Here is a 12,639-nt window from a genome sequence, read left to right on the forward strand (position 1 = left end):
AATTCCTTAGGGCAATCACATGAGTTTCCTTTCTGTATGGGGCTTGAACCCAGTGTTGCATGTGTCAGTGCTTCAGTCCCATGATTCACCAGCATTTAAGAGAGAAGCTTGAAGCCTTTGTTAATGTCTGTCACTTAATAGCAATGAAGAGAGCCCAGCGAAGGGACCAACAGGAAGTTTTGTCTTGGTATCCATAGGAGTGTAAAATGCAGGGGACCCAGAGCCTATATCTTATTATGGACCTGGTTATATTTTATAGTCTACTGCATTTTTAGTGTCTAAGTTTTTATTCATAGTTTTATTCTCTAGTACTGTGGTTAGATGATCTCATCCATTCCTCTTCTGCAGATAGTCACAAGGTTTACTGAAGAGAAGTATGCCACCCTTTAATACTAGATCTTCTTAATGAGACTTCGGGTTTAGCAGCCCTTTTTCCCTCTGTTCCTAGTGGGCTGTAAAGGTGATTCTGACTCTAACTGATACCTAGGAGATAAACTTCCTTTGTCTTCTGGTTAGCTGTTGGTCATTGAAGATTAGTTCTGCCCCACAGTCCTTTCCATTCTATTCTTTTGCCGTCTGCCTTCATGAACTTTGATAACTTAAGTAATTAATGAACGCTGATTGAACACAGGTGGATGAGCATGCTGCTGGATTTACATTCTTTGAAGGTATAAGGCACGGGCCCCTTAGGCCTTTGCTTCCCTCACCCTCTAACTTGAGCTTTCTTGTAGTCCTGTTACGTTCAACATTTAAATCACTGTAGTAGTAGCCTAAACTGTATGAGTTGTATCCTTGCCTAGGATTTAACCACCAGCAGCTTTCAAAGCTGTAGGTCACCTTTCATGTGCCCAGACTGCCATTGGCTAGAAAGAGTCACAGAAGAAGCAGTTTGGATGCTAAAAGCTTTAAACATTCCTTGCTGCGCAAGGGTTTTGCCTGTGCAGACTGGAGCTGAAGAGCAGTTAGCAATCCTTTCAAGACTAGCAAGTTAAGTACCCTTCTAGGGAAAATCTTCCACTCCATTAATTTTCTGAAGGAATTTTTTTTTTCCTGTGAACATTTTATTTTTGTGCTAGGAAACTTTTGTTTTTATTGGACTGTCATGTTGCAAAATCTGCTTTTTACTTGTTTAAGGTTTTTGAGAAATGTGTAAAGATCTGATGTTAAGTTGTCAATCTCGCCTTCATTCTTGCTTGATGGGTTCAGAGCCGATCCCTCGGCTCCGACTCGGCACTTGCTAAGCTCGAGAGTCACTTTTACCAGCTCGAGGCAGCCCCATATCCCATGATGCAAGGCGGTAAGTACCCAGATCTCGTTTGCCGCTTCGCTTATGAGGTCCTCCTTTTACCAGCTCCTGGTAAGTGATTTACTACTTTGATATTTTAGCCCCTTTTTACTAAAAACCCTTTAAATTTTAGTTTTAAGTTAATTTTAAAGATTTTCTGACAGAAAATTCCCTGTCTCTTCTTTTTTTTAGTCAAACTTTACCCATCCCATCCCCCCCCTGTTAGGGTGTGTGTGTGTGTTTTTCTAGTTATACCTTTTTGGTATATTTAATTTAATTTAATTCTTTGACTGGTGTGTGTGTGTGTTGTGTTACACCATGTCAAAAGAGAGGGTCTCAGGCTTTAAGAAGTGTGACTCGTGCTGTCAGAAGATGTCTCTGACAGACGGTCACACTTCCTGCCTGTATTGCCTGGGGCCTCTTCACCTGCAGGACTCCTGTGCTATCTGTCATTCCTTCAGCCAGAGATTCCTGCAGGAAAGAAGAAACAAATTAATACTTAGGGGCCTTCTTAAGCCGGAGGGCTCTCCGGCTAAGTCGGCTCCATCCAAGACTGCCAAATCTTCCAAGGCCCAGGCTTCTGTGTCAAAGCCTGCGGCCTCGGCTCCGACTCGTTCTGAGTCGAGATCGGCTCCGGCTGGAGCCGATTCTGGCTTAACCAAGCCTTCGGCACCGATGGCTATCGGTGCCGATTCTGCATCGACCACTTCAGTGTCGGCTCCGATCGGTTCCGACCACCATGTGGCACAGGCATCGGTGTCGGCTCCGATCGGCTCCGACACCGTTACTTTTGTGGCTGTATCGGCTCCGGCTGGAGCCGATGCATCGAGGCTACCTGTCGGCTCCGATAAGTTGTCGGCTCCGACAGGTTCTATAGTTTCGTCGGTTCCGATGGCTCCTTCCAGGAAGAGGTCGAGGTCTCCTTCCTTGGAGCCGATACTTTCGGCTCCGGCTTCACCTCTCCTTTCGGAACGGAGCCATCGGAGCCGATCTTCAGAGTCATCCAGGCTTTCTGACCATGACTTAGAGTGGTCAGTAGATTACTTAAGTCACAGGCACTGGCCCAAATGTTACATAGTCCGTCTCAACAGACGACTATTGGTCCACACCCCGTTACAGTTCCTCCTTCAACTCTACCCCAGAGCTTGGAGCTGGAGTCTTCGGGAATGGTTACTGCTACGGCTGGAGGACAGATACCCCCTTCTGTTCCTTCAGCCTCTACTCTTATCTCCTCTTCGAGACCTTCCTTAGAGGGATTCGGTGGCGGGCTTCCATGGTCTCCTCCGAGGGGGTGAGTGGCATCGGACCCTTGTCCGAACCCGCTCTTCCCCTTGGAGCCTCGGCCTTGGTGAGCTCGGCTCCGACATCTGCCTCGGAGACTTCCCTTCGGTGGTCCCTGGAGTTCCTAGTTCTTGAACGGGTTCTCTCGGACCTCCCTGGGAGGGAGCATTCGAGGTGATGAAGAGTGTGCTGGCCACTGGTATCAGTCAGCAGTCTGTTCCCTTAGCTCCTCCCTCTATAGTGCCTGTTGACATCTCTGCCACTTCTCTTGCTACAGGACCCAGAGATCCTCCGCCTCAGGTTTCCCCATTGGGAATTTCCCCTCTTCCGAGGATTCTCCTGATGTTTCGGGAGACCCTCCTAGGAAGAGGACTTGTAAGAGGAAACATGTAGACTCCCACGAGTCTATCACTTCAGATACTGACTTTGATGAGTCAGAGGGATCCCTAGATCCCCTCTGAGGATGTCTCCTTCTCAGACATCCTAGAACTCCTTAAACAGATGGGAAACTGGCCCACCAACAATCCCTCTGAGGATGAGTCAGTATACCTAGAGGCGTTTGGATCTCGGCCCTCCACCTCCTGGGTGTCTCCGCCTTCGACCCCTTATGCAGGTTATTGCCCGAAGGCATGGGCAGCTCCTGACTCTGTAGAGCCAGTCCCTAGGAGGCCTTCAAAATTTATCACTGCCCGTGTGACAAGCAATTCCTCACTAAGGGTGTCCCGCTGATGCCATGGTGGTGGCTGCGGCCACCAAGAAGGAACTTGCAGATCCTTCCGTGCCGTCCATCCTCCTAATAAGGACTCTAGGACCATGGATAGGTGCGGTGGCGGATGTTTTCCTCAGTGACCTTTGCTATGCGTTCGCTGAATTACCTATGTCACTTCACCAGACTCCAGAGGGATATCCTTAAGGAGCTGGGTGAAGTGGTACATGATCCTACAGCTGCAGGGGCTCAAGAAAAAATTGCTTCGCAGCTAGGAACCCTTAATTCCATTGCAAACTCCTCCATGCGGCTAATATCTTATGCTGCTGATGGAGCGAGTAGGGCCGCAGGTACAGGTGTGGCTCTTAGACGCCAAGCCTGGATGCGGCTATGTGACTTTGCAGATCCCTTTAAGGCGTCCTTCACAAATTCTCCCTTTGATGGGTCAGCTTTGTTTGGCCCTCAGGTGAAGGAAACTTTGACCAGGTGCGAGCAGGACGGCAAGACTCTTTCTGCTGTAGGAGTCCGTTTTCCACCCCTTCTAGACCTTACCCCAAAGGACAGAAAGGTGGCAAAATGTGGTTCCGCAAATCCCAAGGAGTCACGCCGGATTCACGTGGTCAGTTTACCCCTAGAGGCAGAGGAGGTAACAACAACAGGCGCGCTCTAGAGGCAGAGGGGGTCCAAAAAAACCAGGGAAACAGAGAGCCTCTCTCTGACAAGCCCTTTCAGCATCCCTGAGATGTTGCCCGGCTGTCCCTCCTTGGAGGCAGTCGGGGAAGATTATCACTATACCCAGAAGCCTGGCATTCCCTCACTCAAGACAGATGGGTACAGTCGATCATATCCAAGGGTTACATAATTCCTTTCAAGGAAAGTCCTTTCCCCTCAAATTCCCTTCCAGATGTACCACCCGGTCTAAGGGAAATTGCAGAGTTAGAAGTCTCAAAACTACTGCAAAAGAGCCATTCAGCCAGTTACAAAAGACCATTCAGAGCCGGAATCTACTCAAGGTTCTTTTGGTCCCCAAAAAGACGGGAGACTGGAGACCAATATTGGATCTCAGCAGACTCAACAAGTCTGTGAGGAAGACAAGATTCCGAATGGTCACTCTTCAGTCAATTCTGCCCTTCTTACAGAAGGACAACTGGATGTGCTCAATAGATCTTCAGGATGTGTACTATCACATCAAAATTCACAGACGCTCCAGGAGATTTCTCCGCTTCGGCTGGGGTCGGTCATTTCCAGTTCAGAGCCCTGCCCTTTGGTCTCACTACAGCCCCCAGAGTGTTCACCAAATGCATGGCAGTGGTCACGGCTCACCTGAGGCGTCAGGGATTCCAGGTGTTTCCGTATCTCGACGACTGGCTCCTTTCAGCCACCACCAGGCATCAGCTTATTCAAGCCAGGGATTACACAATAAAGCTTTGTACTCTTTTAGGCATCTCGATAAACTTCGAAAAATCATCCTTATCGCCCTGCCAGTCTATTACTTTCATAGGCGCAAACTTAAACACTGTTCGGATGTCAGCTACCCTTACAGATCAAAGAGTTTCAGACATTCAAAGTCATGTCAGGATCATTCTGGCCAACAAGAAAGTACAGGCCAGAATGGTTCTAAAGGTATTAGGCCTCATGGCTGCGGCCATTACTCTTCCCCTGGCTCGATTCTACATGCGCCTTCTTCAGTGGATGCTGTTCACACAGTGGTCGTACCAACAACTTCCAATGCGTCACCAGATACTGGTGACACAGACTTGCAAAGATCATCTTGCTTGGTGGATCACATCTCCTCAGGTTCACCAAGGCAGGTACTTTGTACCCCCATCCCCGATAGCCACTGTCACCACGGATGCCTCCCTGATCGGGTGGGGGGGGTCATTATCAGGGCAGGATGGTTCATGGGACGTGGCAGCCGTTCGAGTACCATCTGCACATAAATGTCCTGGAGATGAAAGCAGTGCTTTTAACGTTGCAAGCCCTCAACGACTTTCTTCCCGTAGGGACAATTGCAGTCCACACAGACAACATGTCTGTAGTTTGGTATATCAACAAACAGGGCGGAACCAAGTCCTACCCCTTGTGTCGAGAAGCGCTCAGACTATGGCAATGGGCGATCTCCTCTCATCGGTTTCTGGTAGCAACGCATATCCCTGGGAAAACCAACATTGTAGCGGACAGATTGAGCAGAGCTATTCTCATGCCTCATGAGTGGTCTCTCAAGCAATCTATAGCGGAAGAGATATTTCTGGAATGGGGTCGTCCATGTTGTGATCTTTTTGCTACTCCACAAAACAGCAAATGCCCAGACTTCTTCTGTCTCTTCCCTCTATCAGGCCATCCCCCCAGAGACGCTCTGACCCAGGATTGGCCCCAGGGACTTCTTTATGCCTTCCCTCCATTTCCTCTGATCCCTCAAGTTATCCAGAAAGCTACCGTTTCGAGAGCCAAATTGATTCTCATTGGCCCTTACTCAACTCGACAAGTTTGGTTCCCGTTCCTCCATCATCACCTTTTGGTGCAGCCGTGGCATCTGGACCCAGTGCCAGATCTTCTGATTCACCAATCCGGTCAGCTGCACCGGTCTATCCCTTCTCTCAACCTCACAGCATGGTTGCTCCACTTCCGTCCTTAGCCAGGCTTCCTTTGATCTCTAACCCAGTTAGAGACATCATAGTAGCTTCGTTAAAATCCTCTACCAGGAGGATTTATACAAGCAAATGGAAACGTTTCTCTTATTGGGCTAAGGCCAAGAATATTGATCCTTTCACTGCCCCTGTTCAGGTAGTCCTGGACTTCTTAGCAGAGATTTTTCATGCAGGCTCCTCTTCTTCCACAGTCAGAGTTCAATTGGCTGCTATCTCCAACTTTCATGTCGGGTGCAGATCATAATATTATGTCCCATAGGCTCTGCAGGGCCTTCTTGAAAGGAATTTTCCTACTAAAGCCTCCAATCAGGAATCCTCCTCCTCAGTGGGATCTAAATTTAGTGCTGACGTCCTTGATTCTTCCCCTTGAGCCAGCTGTTTCTTGTTCCCTGAAATTTCTTTCTTGGAAAACTTTATTCCTAGTAGCTATTACATCGGCCAGGAGGGTGTCTGAACTTCATGCTCTATCGGTTCGACCCCCCTATTTGGTTTTTCACAAAGACAGAGTATCTTTGAGAACTAATCCGACCTTTTTGCCTAAGGTCGCTTCAAAGACCAATTTGAATCAATCCATTGATCTCCCTGTATTTTTCCCAAACTATTCAGACAGAGCCGAACAAAAATTACATTATCTTGATGTCCACCGTCAACTCAGATATTATTTGGACAGAACAAAAAAATTTAGGAAATCTGATCAATATTTTGTTTCCTATGCGGATAATAAGAAAGGCCTTCCTGTTTCTAAAGTGACCTTGTCTAGATGGCTTTCTTCGGTCATCTCTGAAATTTATCTGCTCAGGGGAAAACAGCTGTGCTCAAAACCTAAAGCACATTCAACTAGGAGCTTAGCTACTTCTACAGCCTTTCAAGCTAGACTTCCTCTAGACACTATTTGTGCAGCGGCCACTTGGTCCACTCCTCATACTTTTGTTTCCCACTACAAATTGGACTTGGCCTCCAGGGACAGAGCCAGTTTTGGCTCTACAGTCCTCAAGAGTCTGTTCCATTGAGCCACCCAGGATAGAGGTGCTAGGGACGCGGTCCCATCAAGCAAGAATGAAGGCGAGATTGACAACTTAACATTAAGAAGTTATGTACCTACCATAACGTTCCATGTTAGTTGTCTTCTCTCGCCTTCTTTCTTGCGACCCCCCCCTCCTTCCCCCAGGCCTGGACAGACCTTGTTATAAGAAATTATTATGCTGAAGACCATTCAGACCTGGTCCTTCTTCCATCCTGTAAGTTTTCTTTCTTCCTTTTGGAAGTGTTTTATGCTTGGTGCTATTGCCCTTTGTCATCAAACGAGATCTGGGTACTTACCGCCTTGCATCATGGGATATGGGGCTGCCTCGAGCTGGTAAAAGTGACTCTCGAGCTTAGCAAGTGCCGAGTCGGAGCCGAGGGATCGGCTCCGAACCCATCAAGCAAGAAAGAAGGTGAGAGAAGACAACTAACATGGAACGTTATGGTAGGTACATAACTTCTTATTTTTATTCAGAATTTCTACATTTTAATATAGAGCTGTGGGGCAAGATAATGTGCTTATGAGCTCTTAAGTTTTACTTCATAACAGTTTCCTATTGGAAGGATTACCAATTCACTCGGGCTTCGCTACCTGCTTGTGAGGATGTCCTTCATGGATGCATCTGCAGTCATAACAACTGGGTTGTCCTGTCGTCAGGCAGCCCTTCGGTCGGCCGGATTCCAAAGTCCGGGTCCGGCTTCGGCTGATGTCGCACTTCACCCGACGTCATCTCTGCTGGTCTTCGGGTATAAAGGCATCAGCCGACGCCAGTTTCTTCAGTCTTTCTTGCCGAGTGGCGCCCGAAGCAGAAGCTGTTCACAAGTGCCGGTCGGTCAGATCCAGGGATTACTACTACCGAATACTCCTTCGAAGACTTCTAAAAGCTAAGTACCCCGTTGGGGACTCTTTCTTGCCTCAGCCGATGTCAGAAAAAGTCAATAACTGTTTAACTTGTGGGAAACAAATACCTCATAAAGATTTCCACTCTTACTGTTTGCCTTGTTTAGGCCCAGACCACGACGTAGCAGCCTGTTCGGCCTGTGCTTCTTTCAACCGACGAACGCTTAGACGTCGGTCGGAGTTTGCGGAACAGTTTTTCGGCTCTGAATTTGCGTACATTATGCCGTCGGATCCTCCGACTACCCAAATTGTTAAAAAACGCAAAGAAAAAGACCGACACTCGCGGTCCGCGGTTTCGGCCGAAACCATGGTTAAGCAAACCGCGAGTGTCTCGGTTTCGGCGAAACCGAAAACTGATCAGAGTACAGCGAATCAATGACTACTACTGAGGTTCCGGTTACCTTACTTGAATCGGCCTCAGAAATTTTACCTACTACAGTGGTTACTAGTGACTTATCAGACACCATCCGTTTGGATGTCTCTACCCCAGCACGTGGTGCTGCTAGGCCTCCTGCAGCCATGTCTATTAAGGCCTTCGCCAGGGCTAAAGCAGCCAAATCTACTAAGTCAGTGCCTGTTAAACCCCTCAACCAGGCCCACTTCTAGTTCACAAATGCTTACTCTGGCAGAAGATTTAATATCCTTAATTAGGGGATCTCAATCTCACCCAGACAGGGCCTCTCAGCCCCCAGAAAAGAGACCTAGAGCAGAGCCCCTCGAGCCTGTGTCCTCTGATGATTCTGCGGAAGACTCAGATATTACAGACCAGCCAGAGGCTCCTTTCTCCAATTTTGAGGACTCAGATGCTGAAGAATCCATTCCAGCTGCTTCCCCACCAGAAGAATTCTCCTTTGGGGAAACCTTACATGCCATGAGAGAACATTTCCAATGGCAGGAACAGGATTTTTCAGACTCCAGAAAAAGACTTAGGACTTTTCTGCACCTACCACAACACAGGCCCTTAGCAATACCTCCTGTCCTCTCTGTTGTGGACGATGCATTTAATGATGTTTGCACTGCACCAGATTCTTTACCTCCAGCACCTGCCAAACCAGATAGATTTTACAGGATGCCAGACACTCATCATCACCTATACAAGGCCCCACTTGCAGACCCCGAAACTATATCCCAGGGCCCTAAGGCAGTAGCCTCAACCACAGCAAAAACCCTATTCCTTCTGAAAGGGAAGCCAGGTCTTTAGACAGATGGGGCAAAAGGTTTACACCTCTGCTACTCTCTCAGCTAGAGCTTTAAACTGTCAGTTTCACATGATACAATACCAAGAGTTTATGCTTGATCAGTTAACTAAAAAGCTATCCTCTGATGACTCTATAGATAAGAAAAATCTATTAGAAATGGTAAATAACATACAACAGGTTAGTAACCATTCCTTAAAATGTGGCTATGATGCACTGGAGGCTTCATTTAGATCAGCCATGACTGGCACAGTGATAAGAAGACATGCATGGCTGAAGGAACAAGTTTTACCGGATCATGTTAAAGCTAAGTTATTAGATGCTCCTATGGATAAGACCAGTTTGTTTGGTACACCTGCCCAGCAGGTAATAAAGAAAATGGAAGAAAAGGCAAAATCTGTACAAACGGTTAAAGATTTCTTGCAGGTTCAGCCCCAAGGTTTAGCAGGAACTGGCCTGCCAAAATTGGTCCTTTCCTGACTCCACAAGATCCCAAAGGGGCAGGAATAGACGTTCCAGAGGCAGAAATCAATCCAGAGGGTGCCTACAGAGGACGACAGTGGCAAGGTAATAACAGAGCCACAGGCACAGCCACTACCACTACAACAGGGCAATCACAGTGACTTGATTCTAACTCCGCCTACCAGGGAACAAATAGCAGCACCCTTAGGCGGAAAATTAACCTTATTTTCAAAGAACTGGCACTATATCACAAAAGACAAGTGGATTTTGCAAACCATAGACCAAGGTTACGGTTCCACTTCCACACTATACCAGTCAAAAGAGGAATGCCAAACCTACCTCCAAATCAAAAAACAGAAGCTCTACAGCAGATAATACAATTAACAAAGATGAGAGCTGTGGAAAGAGTACCAATAACAGAACAAGGCAAAGGATTCTACTCCAGACTATTCCTAGTTCCAAGAAAGGAAAAAGTTGGAGACCTATTCTCGATCTGTCCACCTTAAACACATACATCATTGTCCCAAAATTCAAGATGCTGACCCTACAGCAACTTCTTCCCATGCTGGGCAAGGAGTGTTGGCTGGTAACTCTAGATCTCAAGGAGGCATACCTGCACGTCCCCATTCGACCAAATTGCAGAAGATACCTCAGATTTCTTGCAGGATCAGAGCACTATCAATTCTCAGCATTGCCCTTTGGCTTATCTACTTCGCCCAGAGTATTCACAAAATGCCTGGCATCAGTAATCGCCCACTGCAGACTACAGGGAATCCAAATTTATCCATACCTGGACGACTGCCTGCTACAAGGGGACAACAAAAGCAAGCTGACAACAGATTTACAAAGGGTCATTTACTTGCTTCAAGCACTGGGATACACAGTCAATTTGCAAAAATCAAGGCTGATTCCATCCCAAACAAGGACATTCTTGGGCTGAATTGGACACAGTAAAACAAATGGCATTCCTAACTGCAGAAAAACAAAAAGATCTCCCTCTTTATTTCTTGGCACTAACAAACCACAGCAAGCTAACAGCAAGAAAAGTTCTGCAGGCCTTGGGCTTCATGGCATCATGCATAATCTTGGTTCCACATGCCAGACTGCATATGAGAAAACTACAGTGGTACCTAAAGAATTTATGGTCCCAACACAGGCACAGCCTAGAAGCAGAAATTCCACTAATTCCATGCCTAAAACAGGAGTTCCTATGGTGGGCTCAAGCATGCCAGTCAAACCCAGGCTTACCCTTTCACAAATATCAAGCAAGCCAAACCATCACAACAGGCGCCTCAGACCTAGGATGGGGGACTCACATGCTGGACAAATGCGTGCAAGGATTGTGGGCCAGGACCAGCTTCACCTGCACATCAACCTAAAAGAAATGCTGGCAGTAAAACTGGCAATCCAAAAATTCAGACCATTTCTCAAAGAAGGCCATTTGATGATAAGGACAGACAACACCACAGTCATGTGGTACATCAACAAACAGGGAGGCACTCATTCATACCCCCTATGCAGAATGACTTTGGACCTTTGGAACCTGGCACTCAGCTACAACATCCAGTTACAGGCAATGTTTGTACCGGGAAAGGAGAACACTCTAGCAGACATGTTAAGCAGAACCACCTCGGATGCTCACGAATGGATGCTACACCGGACATCTTCAAGACCATCGCAAAGAAATGGGGAATGCCACAGATAGATCTATTCGCTTCCCCTCTCAACCACCAGCTCAAAAAATTCTGCACAAGGACATTCCATCCACTAGCATCGAAAGTGGATTCGCTCTCCTTCAGTTGGAAAGGCCTGACAGCATATGCATTCCCACCTCTTCCCTTGATACACAAGGTATTACTAAAAATCAAGGAGGAACGTCCAAGGATAATCCTGATAGCTCCAAACTGGCCAAGACAACACTGGTACCCATTGCTGAGGAGCATGTCTCGGGACAAAATGTGGTCAATAGCCCTGATGCCTTTGATGTTAACTCAGAACAACTACAGCATCATGCATCCAAACCTAAAAACGTTGCAGCTGACTGCATGGCACATCACATAGCAGCAACTATTCCAGATCTCTCCCAAAGGGTTAAAGACATTATCCTTGAAGCCCGCAGACCTTCAACAAGAAGGAACTATGCAGGGAAATGGAAAAGGTTTGTCATTTGGAGTGCTGAAAGAGGGAAGGATGTGTCGAATATAGATATGGCTAACATTCTGGAGTACTTGGCAGAGCTTCTACATACAGGCCTGTCCTATTCCTCCATCAAGATACATGCATCAGCTATTTCAGCAGAATACAGCTTTGATCCACCTGTCTTCTCACATCCTCTACTCAGGCAGTTCCTCAGAGGGATCAAGAATGTAAAACCTCCTAGGAAACCACCACTGCCAGCTTGGGATTTGAACTTTGTGCTAGAAAAGTTGACACTGCACCTTTTGAACCAGCAGCAACAGCAGACCTACAGCATCTTTCATGGAAAACTGCTTTCCTACTGGCAATAACCTCAGCAAGGAGGGTTTCTGAACTTCAGGCCCTAATGGCAGTACAACCCTTCCTAATCTTCCACCAAGACAGAGTGTCCATGAGGACTAATCCTACATTTATGCCTAAGGTGGTATCCAGAGTGTCCTTAAACCAGGCAATCCACCTACCTACCTTCTTCCCCAACCCACAAAACAGAGGGGAAAGAATGCTGCATACCTTGGATGTACACAGAGAGCTACGCTACTACCTGGACAGAACAAAAAGTAACAGAAAAACTGACCAGCTTTTTGTAGCCTATGCAACAGGAAGGGAAGGAAAAGCAATTTCCAAACAGACAATCTCCAAATGGATAGGAAATTGCATATGATTCTGTTGCTCCTTCCATGGAAAACCAATTCCACAGAACATACGACCTCATTCTACAAGAGCAACAGCCACTACCACAGCCTTCTTACGAGGAGTGGCAACCAAGGACATTATTGAGGCGGCTACTTGGACCTCCGTGCATACATTTGCCAAGCATTATAATTTACCTCTGTATTCCAGATCCCGAGCAGGGTTTGCCACTGCTGTACTGCAAGGGATCCTAACCACACCATAATCTATTCTTCCTCCTCACCTAGTTGGCTATGGTATTCTACCCAGTT

At 47.0% G+C, this 12,639-nt stretch overlaps 1 protein-coding gene across 11 annotated transcripts in view; it reads left to right on the plus strand.

Moving 5' to 3' along the window:
* LOC122812836 (protein 4.1-like) overlaps nt 1–12,639 on the plus strand; it is a gene marked incomplete at its 3' end in the record, with an annotated part of 3,376,257 nt that overhangs the window by 472,216 nt on the left and 2,891,402 nt on the right.

The sequence above is a fragment of the Protopterus annectens genome, chromosome 1.part1, assembly GCF_019279795.1.
Source record: "Protopterus annectens isolate FY-2018-M chromosome 1.part1, PAN1.0, whole genome shotgun sequence".
NCBI classification, from domain to species: Eukaryota; Metazoa; Chordata; order Ceratodontiformes; family Protopteridae; genus Protopterus; species Protopterus annectens.